Source organism: Bidens hawaiensis, unplaced genomic scaffold (assembly GCF_021521415.1).
Source record: "Bidens hawaiensis isolate Kalapana, Puna unplaced genomic scaffold, B.hawaiensis_p1.1 tig00051364_1, whole genome shotgun sequence".
Taxonomy (NCBI): Eukaryota; Viridiplantae; Streptophyta; class Magnoliopsida; order Asterales; family Asteraceae; genus Bidens; species Bidens hawaiensis.
This window is the reverse complement of record NW_027499206.1, coordinates 1-22,265: the sequence shown is the minus strand read 5'-3', so window position 1 is coordinate 22,265 and position 22,265 is coordinate 1. Positions and strand designations below refer to the sequence as shown.

The window sequence follows — 22,265 nt, the reverse complement described above, 5'->3', positions numbered from 1 at the left end:
GGAATGACCATATACTGTCACGTCGCCATAACTTCTTGCACGTCCTGAAACTGTCAGAAGAAACCGTCGGACGACGTTTCAACAGTCTGGACTATTCTTATCCTTTCACCAACTCTTCATATTTCAAAAAGATTCAAAAGTAAGCGGGACTATACCCCTTACCTTGGCAACCAAGTAACTATAAGACAGGTGCGAGTACAGTGTTAAGGCAAAACCCTTCACATACTTAGCACCTGCAGGGAATTGAAGCCAAGAATACCTCGGCAACCAAGTAACTATAAGACGGGTGCGGGTACAGTGTCAAGGCAAAACCCTTCACATACTTAGCACCCGCAGGGAATTGAAGCCAGGAATACCTTGGAAGTAAAGTAACTATAAGACGAGTGCGGGTACAGTGTCAAGGCGAAACCCTTCACATACCTAGCACTCTGCAGGGAATTGAAACCAAGAAGGATCTTCTGAGCCATGCTTGCGGAAACGGGAATAACATCCCCGCATAGCGGGAACGTCGAGAAATAGATTGTTGGAAGCTCCAAGATGGAATTGGTTGTTTTAACATAATTGATCACTATGTTCAAAACTACCAAAACCTCATGGAGAATCTACACAAGTGGAACTCAACGCTCCTGACTTGTGAGGAGGTTACAGACCTACCCGCATCATACCCAAAGATCAAGCAGAAAAGTCGGGAATTTCTGCATGTGACATTAGGACTTCCGCGGGAAGAATCCCCATGGAAAACCTTAAAACTAAACCCTTTTCAAAACCCTTTGCTTAAGTCCAAAAGTTCACCTCACTTATTAACAATTCATGAGAAGAACATTGGACTGGGGAGACTTGAAGAGGTAGGTCCCAGCAGAGCCCAGTTGGACCCGCAAGACTCACCTCAAAGAGGGACGTCTGCGCAGTTGAAACCGCAAGACTCACCTTCAACAGGGACGTCTGCGCAAAGGCTAAACTCCCAAGACTCACCTTGAAGAGAGACGTCTGCGCAGAAACCAACTGGATCCGCAGAACCCACCATGCTCAGAGACGTGATGTCCTTACGCGCAGTACGCAAGCTGTTCCCGCAGGAAAAGCCTCCCAATGGTCGATGTACTCCGCCTGTTCCCGCAGTAACGGATACTAGCCATCAGGGAAGGCTACCCGCGCAGCAAGGCTACACGCACAAGGCACTTAACTCTTAAATAATTCAGTAATGTCACCTGAAGAAGGAGTGAGCAAGCCGGGAACACTCCCGCCCAAAGCCGGGAATACTCCCGCCCAAATGAGCCAGTCCGTACGCTACTGGAGGACCTTTTGTACTGTACCTGACGAGGTATAGACAAAAGGTCTGACCAAATCAGCGACAGCTCACTGTGACAAAGGAATAGTACACAGCCGGCCTGGTCACTATCAGCCGCTGCCTACTCACCAACCCCTGTCACTATTAACCGCTGCCTACTCACCAACCTGTCGTAGCACGTGCATAGCCTGCAGTTGGTGGAAAAGAATAGTACACAGCCGGCCTGGTCACTATCAGCCGCTGCCTACCCACCAACTACCAGAATGGCATGTGCGTAGCCCACAGTTGGCAGAACAGGAATACTATTCAGCCGGCTGTACCTTCTTGGAAACCTACCTTCGGCTATAAATACTCCAACACCTTGGAATGGTATGGACACATTACATTACCTTATCACATCTTATCTTTTCTAGCAATCTCTTAATATACACTTATATTAAAGAGCAATCTAGTCTGATTCTCACGCCGGAGGGTGGTCACAAGGAGGTACCCCCCTTCTAAGTGACGAGCTCACGGTGTCTGTTTTGCAGGTCACCAGAAGAACCATCTTTGCCGGACATAACCCCTCGTGGGAAACATCTATTTAACCCACAGATTATCCGTAATCTGCCCGGGGTCAATTAGTGTTTCTTCACAGGTGTAGATAAAATACTTTGTAGATAACATTTGTTGCTTCAAATTAGAAGGGCCAAATTTTAATTTAATTGTGCAACAAAATATATCTAACTATAAAAAAAAAATATCTTCCTAAATTCTGAGACTGAGAAACAAAGGTATAAAGTCTGATTTTGTTTTCTCATTGTAATCCTAAAACCACAGAAAAATATATGAAGGAAAACAATGTGATCAAATTAAGAGGATAACAAAGAACACTATAGGACGCCATGTGGGCAGCTTGTACATGTTAGGCAAAACATGGCTAATGTAAGCGCAAGCTGTCAGATAAGCCTCAACCTGTTACATGGTTTGTAATTTTCCTCTCTCGGTCTTGATTATTTATAATAATTTAATTACATGTATAATGTTTGTAATAATACTTATCTTTGATCTAACAAAAAGATTTAAAAAATAGAAGCTCTAAGAGCATCCACAACAGGTTTAAGTGAACCCGTCCGGTTTCTAAAACCTGTATCTCATACAAGCATCCCCACTGTAGCACTCATATGTTTTAAAAACCGGTTAAACCGGATTTTGTACAACAAGCCCGGTCTTTTGAGTCTGGTATTTTTGGCTGGTTTGCTAAAACATCGTACTGACGGTTTTTGTCTAAAATACTGGTTTTTAATTACCTGCAAACCGATTTTACGTCCGAGAAATTTTTTATATTTGAGGCCCATATTTTTTCAAAATTACTTTTAGCCCAACAATTAACATTCAAAGGTGTAAACTTTAGAACTATATTTATTTATTTTTTAAATTGAGTGCTTTTGCATTATCTTTTTTATATATATAAACTTTTGGATTATTTCTTGTTATTGAATCATTTACTTTTGGGTTAGTTTTAGATATAGAAGTTACATTCATTGGAAATTATAAGGTAAACTATTCAACCGGTTGATCTACTGCTATAACCCGGTTCAACCAGTTATACCAATTTTTAGCCCAATCAGGTACAAGTAAAATACCGGTTTTTAAAACATTGGTAGCACTAGTTCACCTTGTCCGTCCAAGTCGGCAAACCCCCCACATACCAACCACATGAGTCCCACCTCTCACATGCACACGCATACACACATATATATACAATTTTAATAATTGTTAATGACCGGTTTTTTGAGGTTTGATGAAGTAGAAAAAAATTGGTGTTTATGAATAGAGTTTGGAATGTAACGTGGAGCTGATGTGACTGTTTATAAACATTTATCGTTATGAATGCTCTAAAAATTGCCAATAGCTGAGCGATGTTTTAATTAACTCTGATATTTATAATTGTGTTTATGAGTAAATCCAACACCAAAGTTGGGCACCGATACCGGGCATTACAAGTTGGTATCAGAGCATAATTTCGAGATAATTAAGCAATCTACATGCTTAGACTTGAACATAGAATGGGACTTAAGTAAGAAAAGAAAGAAGATGTCAGTTCGAGATAGCCATGTGTCACTCAAGCAAGCTCAGTAAAGATAAAATGTATAATTAATTTCATGTATAATGTAAGAAAGTGTAAGGAAGCTAGCTTAATTGTTAGGGATAGGAGTATGTGATTACATGAACTGTTTGATTGTTTAACTGCTTAGAAATAGAACCAAAACAAATAGATTCATAAGGGGAAGTATATAGGACACGGAAAATAACGTGATCAGCTAATCACAGCTGGCCACTGTTATTACCTGTTAGCCTTATAGAATACGAATGACTGGAGCAAGAAAGATCGTTGGTCAAGGAGGTCGTACTGGACGTCGTGGTAGGCCACGTATTATCCGTGAACCTTCTGTGGAATCAGCTACTAACACAAGAGAAGAAGGAAGTGCAGCTGGACGGAATCCGAGCAACAATGAAGGGTATCAACTTGTCCCGGCTTTTCAGGCAGCCATTGCTCAAGCGGTAGCCTCTGCAGTGAAGAACTTGCAACCTAAAAAGTCTGCTGGAAGCCATGCGAGAACTGCTGCGAGGTCAGGAGAGAATGGTAAGAAGGATAGAGAGAGAGAGAGAGAAAGGTGACTCAAGTGAGGTTAAGTCTGTGAAGGTTGATGACAGAAGAAGAGGCCGAGGCGGGTGTAACTAAAAGTCATTCAAAGGTTGTAACCCGCCGAAGCTGACTGGTCTAGGAGATGCAATCGCTACTCTTCAATGGACAACCGTCATGGATAAGGTTATCCGAATTAATGAGTGTCGTCCTGACCAAGTAGTGGGTTATGCTAACCAATCGTTCGGAGATGAAGCTATGTACTGGTGGGAGTCGATAGAGCAGAGAAAGAGTAGAGAAGAGATTAAGGCTTTAAGATGGGATGGCTTGAAGGAGATGGTAATGAAACGTTTTTGTGCTGATGCTGAGGTCGAGAGGGCTGAGATGAAGTTTCTGAATTTGAAGGAGGGAAAGATGACTCACCACGAGTAAACTACTTAATTCAACCGCATGTCGAGATTGGTGCCTGACATGGTGAACACTGAAGCTAAGAGAATCAAATGTACATTCGAGGACTACCCCAGAATGTCCGCACCTTAGTCAGGGCTAGCAAACCTGCTACTTTTGACTCTGCAGTTGAAATTGCAGAGATGGCTAATGATGACCATGAGGTGGATGATGTGGTGGTGGTGGAGTAGAAGAAAGAGAAGAAATGGGTTTTTCCTGCTAAACGACCCGGTACCCAATCATGGAACCCCAGAGATAAGAGACATAAACTACAGGAGAAGAGGTCGTGCAAGACTTGTGATAAGATGCACGCTGGTGAGTGCAAGTGGGGCACTGGTTCTGATGTGTGCCACAAGTGTGGAAAGTCTCATGGTGGGGAATGCAAGTTAGGGTCAAATGCATGTTACAAATGTGGGAAGATGGGGCATTTTGCTCAGGATTGCCATGCAAAGCCCGCATGTTATAAGTGCGGTCAGACTGGTCACCTAGCAAGGGCTTGCACGGGTGGCGAAGCTGGAGGAAGTGAGAAGAAGGATGTCGATCAAGTGAGGCCAAGGACTATGGCCTATATGCTGACTCAGGAGCAGGCCAAGCAGATCCCTGATGTTGTGACAGGTACATTTCTAGTAAACGGTATTTTAGTTTCGGTATTGTTTGATACAGGTGCAAATAGAAGTTTTGTAGCAACACCGTTTAGTAAGTTAGCGAAAATTGTCGTGTGCCTGAAACCTTTATAGTTGAAACTGCTAGTGAGACCTCGGTTAAGATAATGAGAATGGTTAAGGATTGTAAGATAGAGTTAGATGGACGTGAATTCCCTATTACCCTGTATGTTATTACCTTAGGAGGATTCGATGTGGTTTTGGGAATGGATTGGTTATCTGAGTTTGAAGCTCAGATAATGTGTAAAAGTAGGATAATAAGGTTAAAATCATTGGATGGTGGTACGGTGACAGTTTATGGTGATAAAGAAAGTTCAGCGCTTAATGTTATTTCGATGATAAAAGCCGAATGATTGATAAGGCGAGGGTGCGGTGCCTACCTGGAATATGTTGTCAAAGCTACGACCGAGACGAAAGAAGTGAAAGATGTTCCTATTGTGTGTGACTACCCAGAAGTGGAAGTGTTCCCTGAGGACCTTCCGGGGTTGCCACCGGAGCGTGAGAAAGAATTTCAGATAGACTTAGTACCAGGAGCCCAGCCCTTCGCAAAAGCACCTTACCGCCATTCGAGATGAAATAATTGATGTCCCAACTACAAGAACTCCTCGATAAAGGCTTTATAAGACCGAGTGTTTCCCCGTGGGGCGCACCGGTGTTGTTTACCAAGAATAAGGATGGAAGTATGAGAATGTGTATAGACTATCATGAATTGAACAAGCTTACGGTGAAGAATAGATATCTGTTGCCATGGTTTGATGATTTGTTTGATCAACTACAAGGTTCGAGTTGGTTCTCAAGAATAGACCTTAGATCAGGCTATCGTCAGCTGAAGGTGAAAGAGGCAGACATCCCTAAGTCAGCGTTTCGGACACGGTATGGACACTAGAGTTCCCCGTGATGTCGTTTGGTCTAACGAATGCTCCGACAACATTTATGGACATAATGAATAGGGCATGTCGGCCGATGCTAGATAATCGGTTATCGTTTTCATTGACGATATATATTGATTTATTTGAAGAACGAGTCTGACCATGCAGATCATCTAAGATAAGTGTTGGAGATCTTGAAGGAAGAGAAGTTGTATGTTAAGTTTTCAAAGTGCATATTCTGGTTGCGTGAAGTATAGTTTCTAGGTCACCTAATCAATCCTGAAGGGATTACTGTGGACCCCACTAAGATTGAAGCGATAACAAACTAGAAGACTCCACAGAACCCGACTGATATACGCAGTTTCTTAGGGTCGGCCGGCTATTATAGGAGATTCATTGAAGGCTTCTCCAAGATAGCCACACCGTTGACCGGAATGACCCGGAAGTCTGTAGTATTTAGTTGGGGTAAGTTTCAGGAAGAAGCTTTTGAGGACTTAAAGAAAAGACTCACGCAAGCTCCAACTCTTGTTATGATTAAATTTCATAAAAATGAAAACATGTTGAGCACAACTTTACATATATATTATAGTATAATTTAACTACACATTTTTAATGACGTTTAATGTGCATTATTTGATTATATGATATTTTGTTTGATTGTCTTTTTTTATATGACCCAACCCGATTTTACAAAAGACCAAACTGGACTAGAAAAAATTTATATACCGATAGTCAACTAAGTATACCCCTACGAAATATTTTTCGGGTCCGTCACTGAGAGGACCTACATCGTAGTTAAAGCTTGTACTATGTTGCAAACAATTAATGGTAGCCACATGCATGGTACCTACAGAAAAGTAACCACGAGGCCATCGAACACCCTTTTACTCAATATATATATTCTAGTGATTTTTCAATTCCTTTATAAAGTGATATAGGCGTAAGTTGGGAATATCACCATCGGCCAAATTAAAACCAATTAATGACATGGACATCTTCACTGAATGGCCTCTTACAACCATACTAGGCCTCTCCATTTTATGCATATTCATATACACTACTCTAACCTCCACTAGTTCATCCAAGGCAAAGCTTCCCCCAAGCCCTCCAAAGCTTCCCATACTCGGAAACGTTCACCAACTGCTCGGTAAGCCTCGTCATGAGGCCCTTTGGCAACTTTCCAAACAATATGGCCCCGCTATGCAAATCTATATTGGTTCACAACCCTTCCTTGTCATCTCTTCTCCTGACATGGCCAAAGAAGTCTTGAAAACTCAAGATCACAATTTTTGTTCACGTGGACGTTTCCAGGCTACCAAACGATTTACATACAACTATAATGACGCCGCCTTCTCGCCACACAGTGATCACTGGAGGGAAATGCGCAAGCTTTTGGTGACTGAGTTCCTTGGTCCGAAGAGAGCTAAATTGACTAATCACGTGTTGGTGACAGAGATGGAGAGCGTCATCCATTCCCTTTCGTCAAATCCACCAAACATGGAGGTAAATTTAAGTAGTATGTTCTTAGAGATAGTGAAAAATAAGGTGTGTAAGGTAGCATTTGGTAAGAGTTATGTGGACCAAATGCTAAAGGGTCCATCGTTAGATTTTATGCTTGACGAAACCATCCGATTACTAAATGGATCCGTTGGCGATTCTTTTCCATGGTTAGGTTATTTTATTGACCAACTTAGTGGATGGAATCGTAGGCTGGATGATGGCTTTAGAAATCTTGATACATTCATCGATACAATCATTGATGAGCATCGAAAAAATAAGGTGGAAGAAATAAGTGACGAGGACAAAGATTTTGTGCATACTGTACTTGACATGGCTTCTAAAGAAAATGCTTCTGGCTATAGACCGACTTATGCAGATTTAAAAGCTCTTATGATGGTAAACCATTTATTTTATTACATTTACTTTTATAAAGATCAAATTAAATGCTTAACTAATATTTCAGGATATAATTACTGGGGGAATTGATTCAACTGTTCTGGCTTTGATATGGGGAATGTTCGAGATCATTAAAAATCCGAGAGTGATGGAAAAACTACAACGTGAAATCCGAAATTGTGCGGGAGAAATACAAAAGGTAGAAGAACTAGATACCTCAAAAATGGTGTACTTGAAAATGGTTGTTAAGGAGTCACTAAGATTGCACACGCCAGCCCCGTACTTGATTCCACATGCATGCTTAAAACATACTAAAGTTAGTGGATATGATGTCTTTCCTGGTACTGTTGTTCTAGTCAATGCTTGGGGGCTAGCAAGAGACCCAAGCATATGGGGGAGAATGCAAATGAGTTCTATCCAGAGCGGTTTACTGCCAATACTGATGCTGATTTTGGAACCGATAGATTTGAGATGCTTCCGTTTGGAGGGGGGCGAAGGTCCTGCCCAGCAAAGAACATAGCACCAGGAAATTTGGAGTTCGTGATTGGAGACCTTCTTTACTGGTTTGATTGGAAGCTTCCTAGTGGAACGACGATTGAAAATTTGAATACAGAAGAATTGGGTACCGCGGTTCTGAGAAAGAAAGATCCCCTTTTCCTTGTACCCATAAAGCATAAGTAATTAAGAGTTTATCAAGTACCGTATAATTAAATTGTCAAACATGATTTCATCTTTATGCAACAACTTAAATGAAGCACAAACATGCTATGTGCTCGAAATAATGTATTTGAGTTATTGTATGTTTGAACCTAGTTGTGTTATATGTTTTCTGTAAGTTATAGAACTATCATCTTTCGCGTGTGGATGCTTTTATTACCGTTTATTTGGCTAGTTATGTTTTCCGGCAATGGTGTGTTTCCTCAACGATGATGTTAAAATCAGTATAGAGGTTTAACATACCACATGAGAAATGTTTGGTGTTGGGGGTAGTTTCAAATTAATGCTTTAATAAGACAATTGTAAAAAGTTCCACACAAATTAAACACCCTACGAGGATCATTCTTAAATTTTTACAAATCTAAAAATATCTCTCCACACAGTTGCACCATTGCGTTGTGGCATACCATTTTAATAGACTTTCATTGGATTTATCGGTTTTGCACTTTTGCTTTCATGTTCTCGTTGTGTGTTTGTTTCAGATGACACCATAGTGTTTTTGGAGTTGATATTTCGCACAAATAATGGCATGATGGTGGTGATGAAGGAAGCCAATGGTGCCAATGATGGATGGAAAGTGCTCATGGTGGTAGGTGGTAAAAAATAGAATTATATGTAAACTTAATAGTATGAAATATTGTTAATTTGCTACATAAAAGTTTAGCGTAAAAGAATATCTTAAGAACTGGGCTTAAAAAGATTATTAGAAAAGAAGAGATATGGTACAAATCAACCCGCCTAGGTTGCATACAACCTGGATCAGGAGAATTCACAGTATGACGGGTGCAACCTCGACGTACGTTTACCTACGTGGCAAAAAGATGTGAAGTGCATACTCAAGTAATCACTAATCATGTGGGCAGCTCTATGTGAATGTTTGTAAGTAATAAGTTAAGATATCTATGTATATTATGCACCTCATGCAAATTAGCTCATTGACTTTCTCAGTATTCTCTCTTATATACTTGTTTCAATGGTAATATGAATACTTATTCTCATACCAGAGGTGGTTATTGGGAGAACACTCCTAGTTACGAGGCTAACACCGTTTGTAATTTGCATATGCTATTGGTGATTATGATATATCCAAATGTGCTCTCGTGTAATCCCTCGGTATTCGGTGCTTGCTTGCTTCATAAAATATTCAATCAATCATACCCAGTGAAGTCCCACCAACAGCAAAGTTATAGGTAGGGTCTGGGGAGGGTGGGATGTAGGCACCGTACATCTATCCAAAGGGATAAATAGATGGCTTCCAGAGAGACCCTCAGCTCTATAATACATATGTATGATTGCTTCATAAAATATTATAAAACTTAATATGAAAAATATGGTACAAAACTATTACATTAAAAATTGGTGTATTCATGTACATTACTAGGCCTCTCAATATTCGACATATTAGTCTAGGCTCCAGTAGTTTGTCTAAAGCAAAGCTTCCCCAAGCCCTCCAAAGCATTCCATACTTTCACTGAAACGTGCACCAACTGCTAGGTACACCTTGTCATGAGGTCCTGAGGCAACTTTCCAAACAATATGGCCCCGTATATAATTATGCGAATCTATATATATATATATATATATTGATATTGCCCTCTTGCTAGTTGCTACACAATGATCATCAGAGGGAGACACGCAACATTTTAGTGATGAGTTCCCGGTCACAAGAGACCTAAATTGATTAATCATGTGTTGGTTCACTTGGTTGTAATTTGGTAGAAACTGTTTACAATTTACAACGAGATAAGATAGGAAAATCTAGCAATACTAAGGAAATATGTTATATAATAAATAAAAGATAATATATAGCAATGGAATAATTTCAAATCGAATTTTTACGTGATTGAATGATTTCAAATCGAATTTTCGGACACTGATCAGTTTGGTCCTCATATATGTACAACTTATTCTACTTCTAATAATAGTAAGTCAATGTTTAGTTGCTTAATTACCATGATACTCAAACACTAGACCTTCAAAGTAGGAAGCACCTTACCACAAAATGCTCCAAATGGTATTTGCTGAAATATTTTTAAATACCACATAAAACACTCATCAATGTGGAGACTTTTTAGTATAAGTGTCTAGATAATGATAATGATTTATTTGTATTGATGTTAGAGCAATCTTATCCGAATCTCTTTCTCGTTTTTATAATTAGCTTAAAAACACACATGTTTCTCAAAAGCTTTGTATATATTTGTTTTAAACCTTTCACGTCCGATTCTCTATGATCTCTATCTTCATCATACTCACAAACAATCATTTTATTGTTTTGTCTCGATTTTCTACACTCGCAAAATTATATGGATTGATAAATTGTAACCCTAATATATAGTGTCACTATGTTTCTATTAATTTTTTCCTTCATTGTTGAGATTCCAGTAAAAGATGTTTTAGTTGTTTTTTTTTTTTCTTTCCTTTTTTTCTTTCTCAAGTCTTATGGAGAAAAAACACTTCTAATGTGAATGCATGTGAATGCTCTTATAAACAATTATTTTATTTAGTCTTTGTCGCTTTCCTAATTATTTTATACGAACATGGGTCATCCCTTTACATGTTAATCAATATATTAAGTTATTCACAAGCATATGGTTCCTCTTTGTAAATATTTTTAATGCCCATGTATTCAGGGGACGTACACATCAATGTGAGGGGTGGTACCCATGAACCCTCAACTTCTCTCGTGAAGTGCAACCTTGGAAGTTATATTAGGTTACCCATTAAAAATTTTAAAACCCAAAACTTTATCTTTCAAAGTTTTATTTTAAGCTCAAAATAATTAAAAACCTACCATATTAAAACATCACGTGAACTATATGCACCAAACGGGTAACTCGGTGTTGGATGCATAAGTGGCGGATCTAGAAAAACATCTTATTGGTAACGTTCAAAATTTTTTTACCGTATTTCATACAATGTAAACAAAACAAAAATAATAACACGATAATAAATAAATTTAAACACATGAGTTGTGGATTTCTCCTCTTCAGTTTTTGAGATCTTGAAATCGAACTTACATCCTCATTTTTTACTTTATCAAAAGTCTCTTTCTACCTTACAATTTAAAGTAGTGTTCAAATACCCATCATCTATTCGATTGCGCAAATCCGTCTTACTAAGTTCATTTTAACGGTTACAGTTGTAACTGGTAAAACCAATATTGCTAGATTTAGTATTTGATAAACCAAATGAAAAGTGGTGGTCTTTCTGGTTTCCACCATTACACGAGCAATGTCACACATTCTACCAAGTTTTGAAAATTTATCATCGTCCTTTGAAGTGTGATAAAATGTCGTAAAATCTCTCGAACACAATTTTTCTTCATTACCAAAATCATTTGGATACATCTTAGAAAATGACACTATCTTAGATATATCAAAACTAGAAAACAAATCACAAGATATAAACTAGGCATATATTTTAACAAACTAGTCGAGACATTAATAAATCTATTTTCAAGTTCTTGAATTTTTATATACAAAACCGTATTAAAAACTTAAGCCTCAAAATCATGTCAATTAGTAGTCACATTCTTTCAGTTTCTTTGATCAATATAACTTTCCGTCATATCTAACGTCTTAATCTTGTCTTTTTTTACAAAAAAGATGGCACTTTTTCCAACGTACATCTTGTTAAACCCGCTTGGTCTTAGATTATTCATTGCTCGGTTTGTCATGTTTATCAACTTAGACACTTCCAACTTAAACCATAATCAATCATTCAGTTGTCCATAAACAATTCCAAATTTACAATTTATATAAGCAAATAAACAATTACAATTTTGAATATAAATGGAAAAACACCTAAATTGAAACAAGTAGAAGTGGAAGAGGGGCAGCGGCCGATCGAAAGAAAGAGGAGCAGCTGGTCGGCTGCAGCAATGGGGGGCATAATATGTCACCCCCAACCTAAGGCAGAAATGTCGGGGCGTGAGCTTTGGTTCACAGCTCACAATGTACTATCATGCAATTGTAAGGTGACAATATTTAATTAATTATTTTAAATAAACAATTTACAAATCAGTACATCAGTTCATAGAATATTACAAACAAATCTAAACCATCTTATATGCATGTTATCCTAGAGGTCATCACTAAATGTTCTTCACCTTGATAAACAATCCAACCTGCAAATGCGTACAAAAAAGAAAATGTTTGTCAACACGAGGTTGAGTGAAAAAATCACCAGTATTGACACTAACAATAATATATATATATATATATATATATATATATATATATATATATATATATATATGTATAAGAAAACCACAAAACTGTTATCTGTGAGTATAACCAATCAAACCATAGCATATAAATATTGCAAACAAATAATAATGTGTGGGCTAAACCGTTGTAATGCGAATCGAGCGTTGGTTACCATGAGTGAGTAATTGAGTTGTCGGTGAAACCATTGTCATATGATCGGATGCCGGCCACTACGACATGATATGACAATTGATAAATGATGGACCTCTCCGGATGCGATAAATAAACACATAAACAAATAATAAGTAGTAAGTAGTTATTCAATTGATACACAACACATATATTAACAGTTTGTATTTGAGAATATAATAAAATGTAAACTTGATAATAGGTATGCATAAGTGCTCAAAACATTTGAAAAGAAGAAAAATAGATGAGTGAGAATGCTAAATCCTTCAGGATTCACCGTTAATGATTCATAGTTATATAATATTATGAGTTATTTATAAATGATATAACATGTAAAATGAATTTGAGATTTCGATGTGATTTAAGTTATGCTTGTGATTAGAATCTTTATTAATTGATCGATGGATTTCTATTGTTATTATTATTGCAAAAACCAATATTATTGTTATCAGTTGTTTGAAGGAACGGTTACTTTTATTAATTAAAAAACACCATCAATTTATATTTAATAAAATAAATAATTAAACAATTTAAATAAATAAATTTAATATCAAATATACCTATAATAATATTTAAATATACATATTAAATAAATTGATTTGATTTAATATAAATTGAGATATAATATTTAAGTAAATATGATATAAATATATAAACAACTTTAAATATATAATTATAACACGGACATTTTTACTAAATAATTAATATCTAAATAAATATGCATTTTGAATCGCTAACGAAGTTTAATGACAAAAATATATCTAATGCGTTTTAACTATGTTAGTTATAATCCCGTTTAAAAATAATATATATATATATACACACACACATGACGAGTTTGTAAAGACGTTCAGCGACGAGGAAACATGAATTAAAAGTGTCGGTTCAATAAAATAATATTTAATTGATATTTACTATTGATTATAATTAATTTATAAACCATTATAAACAATTAAAACAAATTAGAAAAAATAAAATACCAAAAACTGGGCTGGCCGGGGCTCGAACTTACGCCACTGGCCGGCTTACAGATATTGAACACACACACCAAACCAGCTGAGTTGGGGTGTCAGTTGAGTATCTTATGAATATACTTTAATAAATACAGAATCCAGATTATCCCTATTTGATTAAGAACCGTAGAATCCGCAATCGCTAAATTCAGTTTTTGATCGAGTAATTAAAGTTAGGGTTAATGAAATTAGAATCAAAACGATCATGTTACATATGCAAATTACCTGAATCAAAGATGAATCAATGGTGAACGAAGAACGAAAAGCCGACGGCACACGATGGGATCAGAACGGATTATACAGGTTGATATAATGAAGTTCACTGAGGGCTATTGATCGCAGGGTCACGAAAAGGGTGCAGACCCGGTTAATTGAATTATTATAATTTCTAAATAGTGTTATGCTATATTTGTAAGACGGTTTTGTAATATTTGTTAAGCCATGTCAATTTGATCTCTTTTCCCAATTAACTATGACGGTGGAGTCGTTTTAAGCATAGGAAACGATTTGGAGAATCAATTTTGTTTATAATTCGAAGATAATGGTATAAGTTAACAAACATGTTAAGCTTTAGGTTCCAAATACGGGTTACAGGTTTGGGTACACAAATATTGATATAATATTTTATAAACTTTACATTTTTTTCTTGTACTTTAAATGTGGAGACAAATTGAACTAAAACCATGTTTAGGGTTGATTTTGTATATAACTCAAAGTTCTTTTTGATAATTAAATATAATAAACAATAATAATAAAATATTGTTAACTCGATAAATGCGATGTTTTGTTGATTAAAATTACCTGGAACGAAAACGGGTGTGGGAGTTCGTTGCAGTGCTGCTCGAGTGCTAGTTGTTTTCAATTTTGTTTTCCGACCTAAACAACAAAGAACAAATGGTTTTTGGTTTTAACTAATCTGGGCTTTTAATTAGTGTAGGCATGGGCTTTAACTGGTTGAGACTTTTAATTTGGTTAGCCTTTTATTTAAACTTTGAGAGTATAAGGTGTTGAGATATTGAGAAGGCCGGGGTAGCTGATAAGTGGTTAAAAAGATACGTTTTCAATGTTTAATATCATGTGTTTTATTTATTTATATACAGTGAACATGATTATCTTGAGGATTTTTATGTTTGCTGGCGTTCGGTGATTAAACGATCTAACAAGGAGCTAAAATATACGTTATGGAAACTTTTGGATGGGAATCGAGGAAAAAGGAATGAGAATGATAAGGATTGAAGAAATTCTTTTGTAAAACAAGAGACACCATACAATACAATTAGGGCTGGTAAAAAAATCCATATGGATTTAGGGATTTTTTTGTGTCAATATGAATAATTTTCAGAATAGAAATGGGTTAATGGATCAAAATGAATTTTTCAAGCATGTTAAAATGGGTTAAAAATGTTAGTGATTTTTGTTTATTGATTAGAGTGAGTTTTTTTATGGGTTAGAATGTACTAAAACAAGGTCCATCCTATTTTATTTATATCAAAACAAAACCCACAATCATAATTTATCGAACATAAACCGAAAAAATCAATATCGAACATAGCATTGGTATTGAAGTGGCGAACATAGCCTTAGTTTTTTTAGTAAGATGATAATTCTTCTGAAATCACACACCACAACGACAAACAAGTTAAAAGAAATAAATTTACTATATCCTACAATTATGTAACACATAACCAATGGGGTTATAAGTTCACATTGGCATAAAAATGACTTTCACATATCACTAATATAATAAATAAAAATATGGTTGTATCACTTTACATCTATTTAGACTAATATTATGTTACTTTACCATGTTCAACTTTAAAATCCATTTTCTGTATTTAAAAGTTTAGTCAAACATTTATAATCTCATCTACCTTGGTTACAAAATGCTATTTATAACATAATTGTAGTTTTCCATAATTATGACGCAAATGGGTGTCGTTGCTACGAAAAATAATTGTGACGCAAATTTTTGCGTCTGAATTTGCCACGTGTTTCCGACGCAATCCGATAGAAAGTGAAACCATAATTTTCTGACATACTTTTCGACGCATTTCTGACGACAACTAAATTGTGTCGGAAATGCGTCAGAAATTCCGACGCATTTCCGACACAAATTTTTAATTTTGCAATTTTTTTTTTAATATGTTAAGGAAATGATAATACAAATTGCACGCGTCGGAAAAGTGTCAAAATTTCCGACGCATTTCCGACGCATTTCCGACGCAATATTTCAACTTTGTATTTTTTTATATACGGTAATTAAGTAGAAAATACAAATTGTGTCGGAAATGTGTCTGAATTTCCCACGCAATTCCGACACAACATTTAATTTTGTTTTTTTATTGATACATTAATAAAAACAATAATATAAGTTCCGACGAATGACACAATGTTTATTTGGTGGCAAATGTGTAGCAAATGGGTAGCAAGTTGCCAAATGCGTAGCAAATGTGTGGCAAGTTGCCACACATTTGCTACGCATTTCTGACTGCTAGAACCTGTTTTTGGTCTCTCGATGCTAAAACATTTGTTTTTTCATCCATTTCTTTGTACAACTTCGTTATATGGGGGAATATTTTTTTCCCTAACTCATACATGCTATATAATTATCGTACATACGCATGTAGCGTAACCGTTTTAATTATACAATTACAAAGAGTTGTTCTAAGTTCTAGTTATACACACATATTTATGTAAATGTATAATATGTTTAAGTTTGTGAAGTACAAGTATGTCATTTATAATGACTTTGCGCATAATATGGAATAAGAAGAAAACGCTTGAACTTTAAAAATGAAAAACAAAAGTAGAATTTTGAAAATGTGTAGCAACTTGATACACATTTGCTACGCATTGTAGACTTCTAGAATTTACTTTTAACCTTTTATTTAAACAAAAACAAAAACACTAGGATCCGGTTTCAAACTTGGGTGTACACATTATTATCCACATGTCTTTACCATTAGACGCGTTAATATATTGTTACCAAATCTTAAAACTATGTATGTATAGTAGTTTGGTTAGGTTCAAACTAACACATCAACTCTGGCCCCTTTCCCTCTCTCACCTTCAGCTTTTGACGGTGTATGTTCTCACTGTAGCCCATTGCCGGATTCTTTTCGCCGAATAGCTTAAATTGTGAATAGCTTAATGCACGTTAATAGTTTACAAATTGTTGATTTAAAAACCTTACTGTATGTTACTAGTTTACATACTACTAGTAAAATGTAGCAATAATCATGTGTTGTGGGAAGACTTGATAACTAAACAATAGATTGACCGAAGTAATTAACCAAATGCTATTTTTTTAACAAATTAACCATAAGTGGTATGCATGACAGATTGTCAAACGGGCCAAAGTTGAATTTGGTAACTCTTTTAGGGGAACAAGTTTATTTTGGTCACAATCGGTACCCCCAAAAACAAATTTGATAGCAGATTTTTAAAAGAAAAAATTCACCATATTTGTTTTATGAAATTCGGTTCCAATCGTTACCATACCAAAAAAACTAGTACCGAACAAACCCGACCCTTTTCCATTAATTATTAGTACTTGCATTCTTAGTTTGATAACTTCTGGTATGATTAAAAAAACGATTTGATTATGAACAATAGATGTAAAGAAAATGGTAATAATGTAAAAAATGCATGGAAATATGAATTGGTGATGATAATTAAACGCACTTGCAAGTGTTTTTAAAGTTTTGGGTTGAAGATAATTGTCATACCAAAACCTTTGTTTCCCCCCCCCCCCCCCCCCCTTTTTGCTACAACTTAACATTGGTAAATATTAGATGGTTATATGACCATGTACTCATACATGAAAAGAAACTGAATACAAAATGTGGCTTAATGGAACTATATAATATATAAAACTATAGTTATTTCTCTGTGTTATTTCACTCAAGTTCCTAGCTGTTATCTTTACATTCAACAAATAAATACATGGTACTTTGGATAAAATACAGGTACTCGAGACACGCCACAACCGAGAACCGCGTAATTTCGCACCACAAAATCCCAACTCTTTGAATGAAGATTCTCAACTTAGCGTGTTTGTCGTTCCATTAGAAAGGTTAATCAAAAGGGTGGAAAGAGAAAGCTCTTGAGTGAGAAAGAATATAAGAAAGCCCACATCTATGTTCTTCTAAATTGTGCAGAACTTTCTTCTTATGTCCATGAGTTCGATGTCATAGCGCCACAACTTTATCCAGATGAGCCAGAATAGTCTCTTAGGGATGAACACTTTGCTGAATGGTTTGAACGTCGTGTAAGTAAAATCAACTAAATAATAATGATTGACATTATTGCATATTAAATAAATAAAAGGCTTGTGTTCTTCAATGTAGGTAACCACCAATGAAGGCACTCAACAATTGAAAAGTTTAGCGGTAAAACCATCGATGTATGCTCGATATCACAATGGTTACTTTATAAATGGTTATAAGTTCCGCACACATAAGTACGGTAAGGGACTTGTAACCAGTAACTAGTAACTATGGTGTATCCGTGAGAGGGGAGGCATATAACTCCGAAGAGTCTGATTACTACGGCTTGTTAAACGAGATACTAGAGCTTGGGTATTATGTACTTTTCAAATGTACATGGTTTGATAACCATTGATGTGTTATAGTCGTTGATGTCAAACCCAATTCCCGACTTCCGGCTGATGACCCGTTTATCTTGGCATCACAAGCAGAACAAGTTTTTTACACACCATACCTTGCGGGAAAAGGTGACACGAAAGGTTTATGGGAGGTTGTCAAGACAAAAGGTCGACACATATATGAAGTCATTGCTCCTGAAACTGATGAAAACACGGAATAGCATGGGTTTCTTCAGGTTGATGAACGGTTTGAGTTACCATATGAAGTGACTAGGAATGAACCCGTGTGCCTAGTCTCAGATACCCAACCGATGGAGGATGATGAAAGATTTTACGATACCCAACTAGTGGAAGATTATGAAAGATTCGAAGACGAACAATTTGAAGAGAATGAATTTGAAAGCCAAGAGGACACAACCGATGACGGTTCCGACGAGGATTTTTCTGACCACTCTTCAGATGAAGACGAATTTGATTGTTAGGAATATTGGTTGTATACCTTTTAGAATTTTTTTGAGATTTATCTCATGGTATGTCCACTTTTAATTGTTTACTACCATACTAGTGTTAAAACTTATATAATTAATCTGACCATTCTTTTTCAAAATGCAGGTTGTATTGGCAATTTTTCAGCAAACATGCGGCTTATAATTTGGCAAATTTCCCAGCATAGACAAGGTATGTTGTTATTGTTCATCATCATCATCATCATCATCATTTATTATTGATATTATTAATATAGTAGTTATTATGTGGTGTTTGTTTGCTAATTATCATACGTGTTTAACAAATTTGTAACTTGTAGATTCAAGTTCAAATGTGACTCGGAAGGAGAGCACGAAATGCAACAAATATGGGCAAAGCAATACAAAGAGGTGTAGAAGTGGCCATAATCTTTTGTTCTTGATAGTAGTTTTTTATGTATCGTTTTAGATATGTTAGTTTGTAATGACTACTTTGAGTTTAAATTGGTAAAATTTGTTTTGTGAGTCGATTTGTGGTCGTTTCGTTAAAGCAGGTTTTGTGGCTTTTTTTTATGTATTTAGCAGGAAATAAAATCTGTATTATTTTGATTTTTAAAATAAAAATATATTCTGACAAAAAACAAATGCATCGGAATTGCGTCAGAAAACATTTCATATATGCGTCGGAATTGAGTCGTAAAATAATTCTTATATGCGTCGGATTTGTATCGGAAAACAATTTTTATATGTGGCGGGATTGTGTCGGAAAACAATTTACATATGTGTCAAATATGCGTCGGAAAACAATTTAGGTATGTGTCAAAATTGTGTCGGAAAACTAAAAGTTAATACCGTATTTATACATATACGGTATTATTAATACTGTAATTATAATTTTTAAAAGTTGTTAAAAAGTGTCGGAAAATTGCGACAAAATGATGCGTCGGAATTTCGTCATAATTCGCGTCGGAAATGTGTCAGAAAGGAATTTTGGACAACGGTTTATCTGACATGTGTATTGTGTCGGAATTGAGTAGGAACTGCTCGTTTGTGACGCGTTTCCGACGTATTTTGGCGTCACAACCCTATCAGTTTACTTGACCATGTTCAACTTTAAAATCCATTTTCTGTATTTAAAAGTTTAGTCAAACATTTATAATCTCATCTACCTTGGTTACAAAATGCTATTTATAACATAATTGTAGTTTTCCATAATTTTAATCCAGTTACGTTTTTATTTTTTAAATTTTGATTTTCATTTTGACTTTAATTTAATTACATAACTATTTTAAAATATAACAATTATATTCGCATATCTGTATTTAGATCAAACGTCTCATCCTTGATGGTATGGTGATACGGGTGTTAGTGTTACTTAACATGCTAAAGACTAGGGTTTTAAAAAAAGATCAAACAGTAAATGACGTTGGAGTATGTATACAATTTTTTTTCGAAATGTTTGTGTCGAAACATGAAATGAATCTGACCTGATCCATGACGATGTTTCCACGGATTTTCGAGATGAACGAACCACGTCTTGATCTTCTTCTCCGGCTGCTTGAGACCTGCAATGGTTTTTCGGGGGTGTGGAGGTGACTGCTAAGAAATCCTGAAGATCTCTTGTTTACAGACACAAAAAAGTGGTGGTGGCTCTTATTGAGCATGACCCCTTAATAAGGAGGTGGAGACCTCCTTATATAGAGAGTCTCATGGCCACCATCATGGTACCCTAATGGGCCTAGCCCAGTTAGGGTTACCTCCACAAAACCCCCTCAGCCCAATAACATTGTATTAGTCTATATAATAAAATAAGCCAAACATAATAAATTTAGGGTCGTAAAACCGGGTTTAGTACCATACCCCTACAAGCCCCCCAAGTCCAGCGTTGCTCCTGGGCGCGCAAGCGTCTAGGTGGAGCGCTGGACTTTATGAGGTGTGTTAGGTCATGGGGCGGTTTTTTCCCTTTCCTTCGGCCTTGTCTTTATTGTCTGAGTTTTGGGAGGTTTTCCCCATGATGGTGACATGTTGCGGTCCTTGTGATAATGATGGTGCCCTGGCATAAATAAGATATAGCACGCATCATAGTGGCGCGAGGCCTGATAAAAGATGGAGCGCGCATCTTGATAATAATGTAACATAACTTGCGCGCGAGGCAGCTTATGAGTTATGAGAATAATAAAGCCTGCGCGCGAGGCGACTTACGGATCTATGAGAATAATAAAGCCTGCGCGCGAGGCGACTTACGGATCTATGAGTAATAAAAACTGCGCGCGAGGCGACTTACGAGCTATAAGAATAATGAAGCTTGCGCGTGAGGCGACTTACGAGCTATAAGAATAATAAAGCTTGCGCGTGAGGTGACTTATGAGCTGTAAGAATAATAAAGCTTGCGCGAGTTGCGGCTTACGAGCTATAATAATAAAAAAGCTGCGCGCGAGGCGACTTACGAGCTGTAAGAATAATGAAGCTTGCGCGTGAGGCGGCTTACGAGCTATAATAATAGAGCTTGCGCGAGTTGCGGCTTACGAGCTATAATAATAATAAAGCCTGCGCGTGAGACGACTTACGGGCTGTAATAATAATGGAGCTTGCACGAGTTACGGCTTACGAGCTATAAGAAAAATAAAGCTTGCGCGAGTTGCGGCTTACGAGCTATAATAATAATAAAGCCTGCGCGTGAGGCGACTTACGGGCTGAAAGAATAATGGAGCTTGCGCGAGTTGCGGCTTACGAGCTATAAGAAAAATAAAGCTTGCGCGAGTTGCGGCTTACGAGCTATAATAATAAAGCCTGCGCGTGAGGCGACTTACGGGCTGTAATAATAATGGAGCTTGCGCGTGCGCGTAGACTTTATGTCCCGCGCCACGCGCAGATGTTGCGTGCGCGTGCGCGTAGACTGTGCGCCATGCGCAGATGTTGCGTGCGCGTGCGCATAGACTCTGGCTTTGTGTTATGCGCACGCGCAGATGTTGCGTGCGCGTGCGCATAGACTCTGGCTTTGTGTTATGCGCACGCGCAGATGTTGCGTGCGCGTGCGCGTAGACTTGATGTCCCGCGCACGCGAAGTTGTTGCATGCGCGTGCGCGTATACTTTGTGTCATGCGCCATGCGCAGATGTTGCGTGCGCGTGCGCGTAGACTGATGTGAGAGCATGTGATGCGTAAGCATATGTAATACGCGTGAGCATCTGTGATGCGTGAGCATATGTGGTGCATGAGCATGTGATATGCGACTGCGCTCAAGCATCATGGTGGTGTGCATGTTGAACGGAGCGGAGCCG

General features: G+C 37.1%; 1 pseudogene across 1 annotated transcript; it reads left to right on the top strand.

Annotated features, from left to right (window-relative positions):
* The first annotated feature begins 6,843 nt into the window (after positions 1-6,843).
* On the top strand, positions 6,844-8,678 carry LOC143599002 (parthenolide synthase-like; annotated as a pseudogene). Its single transcript, XR_013147225.1, has 2 exons — positions 6,844-7,785; positions 7,853-8,678. The product of XR_013147225.1 is annotated as a parthenolide synthase-like (transcript).
* Positions 8,679-22,265: the final 13,587 nt, after the last annotated feature.